This window comes from Camarhynchus parvulus, chromosome 4 (assembly GCF_901933205.1).
Source record: "Camarhynchus parvulus chromosome 4, STF_HiC, whole genome shotgun sequence".
In the NCBI taxonomy this organism is placed as follows: Eukaryota; Metazoa; Chordata; class Aves; order Passeriformes; family Thraupidae; genus Camarhynchus; species Camarhynchus parvulus.
Window position 1 is genome coordinate 53854469 of NC_044574.1, and position 9507 is coordinate 53863975.

Consider the following 9507-nt stretch of genomic DNA (forward strand, 5'->3'; position numbering starts at 1 on the left):
CACCCCACTACCAGAATCCCACCATGCTTCCAGGTCAAAGGAAGTCAACCTCCAATGAGAGCCATAACAGCTCACAGAGGCAAATTACCACATTCCTCACAAAAGGGAGGAGGCAGGAGCACTGGGCAGCAGGAAAATCAAATGGAATTGAAGTTGGAAACATGTTCTGGTTAGCCATGAGGAGCTGCTACAGACCTGTGAATGCAGCAATTCCTGCTTAACCCTCTTCAGGAGGGAAGCCATCAGAACCAAGAGACCACAAATAAAGCAAGATTCAGGGACTAGACAACAGTTGTTCAGGAAATGTAAAAACAAACCAGATGGAGTATGAATAGATCCTTCCTGGCCTGCCCAATAAGGACTGTGTGAATGGCATTGCCAGAGGGACTAAAGTATATTTCAAATTAATCCCTGTTCCACACAGAGAGATTGCTCAACTTCCAGGTCTTTTCATGCTCACCCTGCAGCTTAAAACTGGGATTTTGCTGGAAATCTCCACCTGGATGAATCTCATCTGTCCCAAATTATTCCTAAAACATTCAGATTAAGGAGTCTAAAATTAAGCCTTCAGATACACAGCTCTACATTTTTGTGCCTTGTTCTTGCCATAAAATGCCAGCCTGGAAAAGAGCAGGCACCAGCTCAGGATTTCTGGTGGTGCAGGGAGGCGTTGTGATGGTGAACTGACGTAGCAGATGCTTCTGTACACAACTTGGCAGCCTATATTTGGATTCCCAGTTTGAAAAAGCCCTTAAGACCCAGCCATATGTTTGTCTTATAAGATGGTTACCACATCTTCTCAGCTGACAGGAAAATGATCTCTGTGATTTCATCTTTCCATAGGGAAAGTGGAGCTCTAAAGGACACTGAAAGCAGGAGAAGTGAATAAAGGCAGATGGCCATCTTTTTTTAAAGTTGCTATTATCATCAAAATATCTTGTACTTTGCATTGTTTTGTATAAAGTAAGTGACTCCAAATTGGCTTTTATCACACTAGGAACTGAGATAAAACAGCCTGTTATTAAAGCAGTTCTCTGAAAGAGAGCCTGCAGTGTTAACTAAATATAATAAAATAAAAATCACTGAATGTGAAGACTTCTAAAGCACACTGTAAGAGGAAAAAAGCTATAGGAAGGCAAGAGACTATTTATCTATTTATAGGTTTAACAAGTGTCGCTGAACTAAAAATTAATTCAAACCATAAAAAGCTTTTCAGCAAGCTAATATTTTTCACATGATGCTTTATTGGCTTTCCTTTTCTATATTTTCCTAGGCACAAGTGGTGCCTACAAGTGATATTCCTTGTCATTAGCATTCGTGGAAGCTTATAGAGAAACACACTCTATGCCTATCCCAGTGTTCAATAAATAAATGTAGATGAAGAGTTGTGCTGTCACTGAACACACATTAGTACCTATATGAACAATATTTTTTTTATGAAAGGTCTGTTTTATCATAAGTGAGTGCACAGAGGCTGCTGTACAGGTACAATTAAAGGTGATTTTCGCATCACACATGTTTAGCACCACAGAAGAATGTTTATGTTAATGGTCTCTGCACATCCTTCAGCCACCTGTGACTCAGACTTACAACTCTTTCTGCATATATCAGCTCCAAGAGCCGAGCTGTTCCATGCCTTTATCATGGTCCTGATGTTTGGTTATTCATTTGTGTAGCACACCAAAGACTGCCTTTCACCCAGTTCTTCCTGAGAGGACATTTGAGAACACATTTATTTTTCCATCTTGTCCAACTGGATGAACATTTGTCCAGTGTTGGTCACTGTGTGACTGAAATAATCTGTGTTGAATTTCCTTGGAATGTAATAGTCAACCTAAAACCACTTTATCAAAAGAAAAGACAAGATAATGGGTCCTGAAATATGTATACTTAGGTTAAAAAAAATCTGCCACATATTAACACCTCCACAATGCCAAGTCTTCTGTCATGTACCTGCTTTTATGTAACTTCTGAAGCCTTTGAAAACTCAGGGACCAAGTATGAGGAAATAATTTATAGTTAAAAGAAATATGATAAGGCTATTCAATAATACTAATGAATTCCATATTTAAAAAAGCAAACTTCACATCTTTTGTCAGAGAAATCTGATTGTTAGCCAGGTTTTTCCTAACACATAGTATTATTCCTGTGAAAAAGTAATACAGCTCTATGACTGATTCCTTTCAGTATTCTGAGTACCTGGTCATACTCAATGGGAAAAGGCTTTTGTTTCAAAATTGCAGGTTTCACAATATGGGCACTCTTTTAAAGCACTACAAGACAGGATCAGAAAACAGACCACCACATCAATAATTTTTAAAACTCTAATTCATACTGAAAAGCTGATGAGCTTTCAGTTGATCGATGAAAGTGTGACAATAAGTTACAAAAGAAACAGATATTTAAAAAGGTGTCCCTCTCTTCAAGGTAATAACAGGGGAAAAAAGGGTACTTTTTTGTATTAACATTATGAGGCCATTTCCAAGGTTCTAGGGCATCTTTGCAGAAGGAGACATTGATTAGAGATCTGGAAGGACCAGAATGTGGTTGCAATGTGCTTTTAGGGATTAGCAGCTATGTCTTTTTTGAAAGACATTTCACTCTTTCTGACAACCAAGCTTGACAGAAATGGATTAAAGATGACACATCTCCAATATTGTATCTAATGAAAAACAAAGCACCTATTCTTGAACCAACAGGGAATTTTTGTCACATATACACACACACACACTGTATTCTTCCACCCTCTGGTTTACGTCATCTCTTTGCAGAGGGTGCTTTGCATTGGACTTGTAAGCCTGTCATTCAAACTCTTAATTACTTAGCTTTTAGAGCTTTGATGTACACAATTATGTCACAGGAAAACCTCTTCATTTCAAAACACTGAGGATGTAGTGTCTTTTATATACTGTTTAACAATTTCAGCCCTGTCGCCCCATATATGCACTAATACTTTGCTGCCATTTTTAGATATCCTTCCAATGTGAAGCACAATGTTCATCTATTTTCAGAGACTTGCCAAACATCCCACCTTAATCCAGTTGCAAGCACAGAGCTAAATATTGAAGCAGTGAGCTGCAATACCTGGCACTATCTGAGCCTAGCTTCAAAATGCTTCTCCTTGCTTCCTTTGCTCTAAACCTCTGAAGGGCTGGAGCTACTCAGGCACTTCTCTCTGCAAAAGCAGAGGTTTAATTCTTTCAGGTTTGCATTAGTATCTTGTTATGAAATTGTAAATCTCTAACAATAGAAACAGCAACACTCTCCCCCATGTTTGACACATTTTCCTATTTTGCAGGCAAAAGCAGGTATTGTGCTTTTACAGATACAGGGACAAACTGAACAGGGCTATGGTAATTTGAGAACTACTTTACTTCACTCAGGCTTCTGCTCAGGGGCTCAGCACCTTGGGCTCCCCTCCCAGGAAAAGGCAGTGCAACAAAGATTTCCTAAAATCTAATAAAGGTAATCTTGATTACAGATAAAGAATGAAATAAAGAGATAAATATATTTGATCACATGCAAATATTTGCTGGAAGCTGTATCTCAAACAGCTTGGAAATCCCAAATTTAGAATAATTGTCACTCACACGCATGACAGACTTGCACTTAGTAATGCAAGTTACTCAGGGAAGTACTGCATGACCTGCTACTGGATCACAGAATCACAGAACATGCTGAGTTGGAAGGGACCCAGCAGAATCATCAAGCCCAACTCTGAGCCCTGCCCAGGACACCCCAGGAACCCTACCCTGATATCTGGCCTGATAGCCTGATCCTTAGGGCACACACAAGACTTTGACTGAGGGTGTGAGAGTATGTGAGCTTTGCAGAGGGCATTCAGCAATCATACACAGGAGTTAAAGTCCCCACAGACTGCCCCACCCCAGCGCTGATGGTTCTGAATCCATGATGGACCAAAGCCCATCTCAGCCACTCCCTCTCAGAGTTCCTTTGCTGATGACCCTGGCCCTGACAAGCAGTTTGAGAAGTTTCACAAGCCCTCTTTGAACTGCTCAAGCGTCACAGGTATGACAGGAGATGTGCTACAAGTGCAAGGCCAGGATGTTGAAGCCAAATGCAAGATGTGCTTAGCCATCTAAATAAGTAGGCTACCAAATACTTTTTCATCCTTTCTTGGGTTTCTGTGGTTGAGATGACCTCCGAGGTATTAGAAAGTCTTTTGTCCCAGCCCTGCGACTGAAGATGAAGTTGAGGTTTGTTGGTTCTGCTTTTCAAGGTTGTTTATTTTCTCTTATCTATTACATTCTTTCTCTGACCTGCTGGGATCTGTCCAGCAGGTAGAGTTGTGGCACAGCCCCTGCCCTTGGGGTGGTGTTAACTTTTTATACTACAAACTACGTGTACTTTATTTATAATAATTTTCCAATACCTATCACCTGTGTTAGACAGTTCACCTCTAAACCAAACCAGAAGTGTCACCATCCCAGCAGAAGATGGAGGACAAGAAGAAGGAGAAGGAGGACAGGACACACCCAGATTCCTCTATCTTGCTTCTTGAACCCCCATTTTAAAACCCCAAAATTCTACTTTTTCACCCTGTGACAAACTATCATTCTACTCAAACTCTTGTGGCTTGTAAATCTTCATACAAAGTTGGTAATTTTTTCCATGGGCTACAATTGGTGTTTTTGACTCTGTGCCAAGGTCTCTGAGCCCTTTGCCAGGGTCTCGAATCACCCAGGGCAGCCAGAGGAATGTCCTGAGTTCCGACAACCCTTGAGCAAGCAATTGATGTTTGCTGCTCATTCCTTGGGCAATTCTTTTAGTCCTTCCCAGCCTGTTTCATTCAGGCACACAACTGACTCGCTGTCGGTGGTGGAGGACTGCCCAGACCAACAGAAGTGAGGACAGAATCCACTGCCATCAAACACTCAGAAAAATGACTGCTGTTATTTACTGGCAAACAGTTCATGCAACAGCACTAAATCTGGCCGTGTGTAAGGTAGTGTGGGGCAATCTTGCCCGTGGCAGTTCTGGGGCCTTGGGACTGCAGATGCATGTATCATCCAGAAAGAATACCTAAACAAGTAAAAGGAAATGCCTTGTGTAATTACACCGTTCTGATATAATTAGATGCAAATAATGCGTTATAAAACATGTGGACAAAACCCCCAATTTTCAGCAGCTCTTCAAGCAGTCACTTTTTAGATATCATTGAGCAAACAGAAATAAAATCAAATCCTTCAGCGCCCACAGATGTAGAGTTGACATACACAATCAATAGACAGTTACAAAGAGAGAAAAACTGCAGGAGTTTTCCTATTTGAGATAAGGAGCAGGGGGAGGAATTTTGCTTTGCACCCCCCCCAGTTTCAGCAGAAAAAAAAGTTTCTCTCTCTTTCAGAGAAAATAAAATTGATTCATTGGTTACAGAGCAAGGAGATGAGCATCTCCAGCAGAAATTAAGGGCACAAAGAAGGTCACAATACATAAAATTTCAAGCAGCAGCAGACAGATCTGGCTAAACTGACTGCCATTTTAACTGCAGTCGTTGATAAAATGGTCACATTAAGAGGCAGCTGAAGGATGGTCAAAAGGTTAAGCCAGGCAGGCTGGTAGAGAAAACATAAAAAACGTCCTCTGCCACAAGAAATGTCTGCAGATGGGGCTTCTCCTGCTGCTGTCCTCATGGGGAGGAGTGTGGGAAACTCAGGGCAAGTAGGGGTCCTGCTGATGTCTTGATCTCAAGTAGGACTTGTCATCTGAAGCCAACAAAGGTTAGTGGTACCAAAAGTCAGGCCTGGTATTTCTATTATTTCTAGAGCTTCTAATGATTTTCCCTGCAACGTTTTCTCTCCATCTCATTTTCCTTCATCCCCAGAGGATATACTATATGCCTTTATGTTGCAGCAAAATATTCTACAGCTGTAAGTAAAGAAAGCCATCTGTTCTTTGAAAATAAAATGTCTCAGCTAGGATTTTTTTGGTTAGTTTTTTTTTTCAATTAATACAACCAATCTATCAGGTTACTTGCATGTCACACACAGCTGAAATATTAAGCATTTCAGCATAAGCTAGAGAAAAAAAAAGTTCAGTCAATCCAAAGATCACTGCTTTTCTCCCTTCTGATTTTTGATTTGCAAGAAGTGTTGAATATTTATGTTTACACCAGGAATAAAAATGTACTACTTCCCAATGTGAGCCTCCTTTCCAAATCTTCTTTTTAGGATTGAGTTGCTCAGTGTGCCTCTTTCTCTAAAAGCAAGAACAATTTCCTTGCTAATTACTGTAAATTACAAGTGCAAGGGGCAGCATTCCCTTGTTTTCTGAGGAAAAAAAACATGTGGGCTGAATGCTGCGAACTGGAAAACGTACTGTTCGATTTCCCCAGCAGAAACAAACTCTAACTGCTCTCTACATGGGAGTTTGACAGCTTGAACTGTGAGTGAACCAAACCTGATGCTTCAGACCACTGAAAAGTCAAAAGAGCAGCAGGAAAATTCAGCTTGCTGCCAAGGGGGAAAATCTGGAAAGCTCTGATCTTCTATTTAACAATAGAAGAACATTCTACATTCTACAGAACAATAGAATATGTAATGTGGCACAGGAGTATGCGGGGGAAGCCTTTGCCATAGCTGAGAATTTTTGTACACCCAAATTTTTGCTTCCAGGGATAACCAGGTGGTGTGATGGGTCAGGCACTTCCCCACGCCTCACCTGGGGGGTTCAGCCCCAGGACGCTTCTTGTAGGGTCACCAGTGTGCATGGCTCCACAAGTGCCTCAGGGGAAAAAGGGCTGAAGGCACCAGAGACACCAAAGTGTCCCTCTACTGAGCAGGCAAGCCTTTTCACTGCAGGAGAGCTGATACCCTTGAAACTCTGCCCCATCCCTTACATTCCTGTGCCACTGATGGTGCATTCCTCCAAAACAAAAAGTGCCCACAGTTGCAGATGGCCATTGTAATCTCCCTGAATGGCATAAATAAAATAGATGGATGCGAGCAGACTAATGATCTACCCTAGGATGGTTGGTTATGATGCATTGGAAAGAACAGCTGGCTGTCAGCAACATATTTATCAGGAATTGAAAAGACAACAACAGCCATATAATCCAGAGGATTTAATGACAGAGTGGAATGAATGCTGAATAAATGCTCCTTTCGATAAACTCACAAACATTTGGGCGATGCAACAGTGATTTATATTCTTCTGGGAGAAATAAACAAATTAAGGATTTCACGGCCTTGTGGAGACCAGATTTTGTAAATGTGAATTTCTGTGTACTTTCAGATTAACTTTATCTCTCTTGGTATTAGTGGAAAACAAACCATGGCATTTTCAACTTGCTAGAAACTCCAATCTTCTGCTGTTCAGCTTGCTTGTTATTCTGTCCTCCCTAAATCAAGTAAGGAATGTTAGTTGCACACTCAAAATGTATTGTGGAACAGAATTTTGTACTTGATCTATACTAAAATTTTACCTTTATGAATGTCAAAAATGTTTTAGCAAAAGTTCAGTTCTTACAGTGTCAAAATGTTTCTTTACAGCATGGTAGAATCACTGGAATTCATGAGGCAGAGTATGAAAGACGCATTTAAAAATTACTAATCATTCAAACTAATCCAAATAGGCAGCACTATTGGTGGATAAAATAAAACTATTAGAGAAAAACTGTGTCAAGCAGGATGATGCAGCAGCACTGCACAGAGCACTGCTTGTTCTCAACTCAATAAACCCAAGCATGCATAAATTAATTCCTCCATGTGCACCCTCCAGCTAATAAAACCATGGAGTCTGAGAGTGGAGAGAAGCCCTTTGGTAAGGCAGCACTGAGGGAGAGAATGATGAATTGCCACTGATTTCTGGCCGTGAGGTATGGCGTATCAGAGGGCTCCAAAACAGAAGTAAGAAAACTCTTTCCTGTCCCACCCTGTGGGTGCTGTCAGGATTTGAAGTGGATCCCATATGGATCCCCCTATTAGATCAGACTCGGGAGAATTTCTCCTTCTGCATTTGTGACTTGGTGTGGGGCATGGCACTGTCCAGATGGCTCTCAATAGTCTATTGTGGGTCAGAAAGTCCTGCATACAACATAACATTACAAATCAGACACTGCCAACACCAGAAAATAGTGGATCCTGCTATTTACTGACAAAATCCTTTTCTTACTTTTTAGCATAAGATATTGTTGCTGTCTTTTGTTGAAGTCTGTACTGAAATGCAACTTCCTTCATCTTGCCTCATCATCAGAGCTTCAAAACTTCAGCTGCAAACATGCATCATTTTCACTGTTCCAAAGAAAGTTATTCTGTACTCTAACTGCTACCTGCATTGTTATTAATCTGCAATTCATGAGCTTTCAGAGCTCTCTGGTTGCCATCCTGAGCCAAGACAGTCACACACATACTTAACCCCAAGCAGACTGCAAGCCCCACACAAAATCAATGGGCTAAGACTCCTGCAGCCCTCAGTGCCTGAAATTTAATGCTGAAAGCAGCATCCAAACTCTTCTCCTGCCCACAGTATCCAGCTGTACAGAAAAGACACTGTTTTAGCACTGGCAAAAAGTTCATGACCTCAGCAGGGAAGTAGTGTTTCAAGTTCACCAAGATGCCTATTTCTCTTTCTGACTGCTGAAAGAAGCAATGGTCCATATTTCCCATCACATGCTCTGTTCCTCCAGGCAACCCACAGCCTCTTCCTGTTTCCCATAGATGGACCCACTGTTGCTTATTAGTTGATACATTAGCACTTGACTCAAAGATCAGGAGATCATTATAATAGATTCTATGAGCAAAAATAAAAAGGAAAACAATCCTTTACTCCCTTCTGAGCATGAGGAGAAAAGGCAAATAATGCATCCAGGTATAGGGGTGATAAGTCTTGAGTTATGGAGGATGACATGGAAAGAAAAAATCCTTCTAGATTTTCATTACCAAACTCATTTGAGATAAACTGTAGGAACAATAATTTCTTGGAGGGGAAACGAACTTTGTACAGTTAAGTCTTTGCTGCCAAGAGCAAAAGATAAGAATGACCTTTGCTTTTAATATATTTGTCTTTCCATATCCATTATAGACAGTGAACCCAGTCTATTAGCACCATTGGTCTAACACTAAAAGTCAATTTGATTTAACCATACTTGCTGGCGCTGCAAACTGCCTGACTATCACTCAATTAGAAAAGAGACATTAGCTCAGGTGTTGCATAGGATCTTACTGCTCTTTCACCTCTGTAATGTACCTGAGATTCCTCTTTAATTCAGTGTTCTGCAATCAGCTGGCTCTGAATCAATCCAGCATTGTCAAAAGCATATGGGATCAAATGAAAATGCAAAATTTAAAATACAAATAACCATTGAAGGTAGATTTTAAATGCTAGTGCAGTATCATTATGGCAAAGTTGATATCATTTGCAGCAACATTAAAGCAAGTGTTATTAAGAGAAAATGAAGCATTTGTCAATGAGTGTTTTTAGTGTCATTAGAGGTCTTAGAATTAACACACTTGCAATATTTTGACTAAAACAAGCTCATTCAAAGGC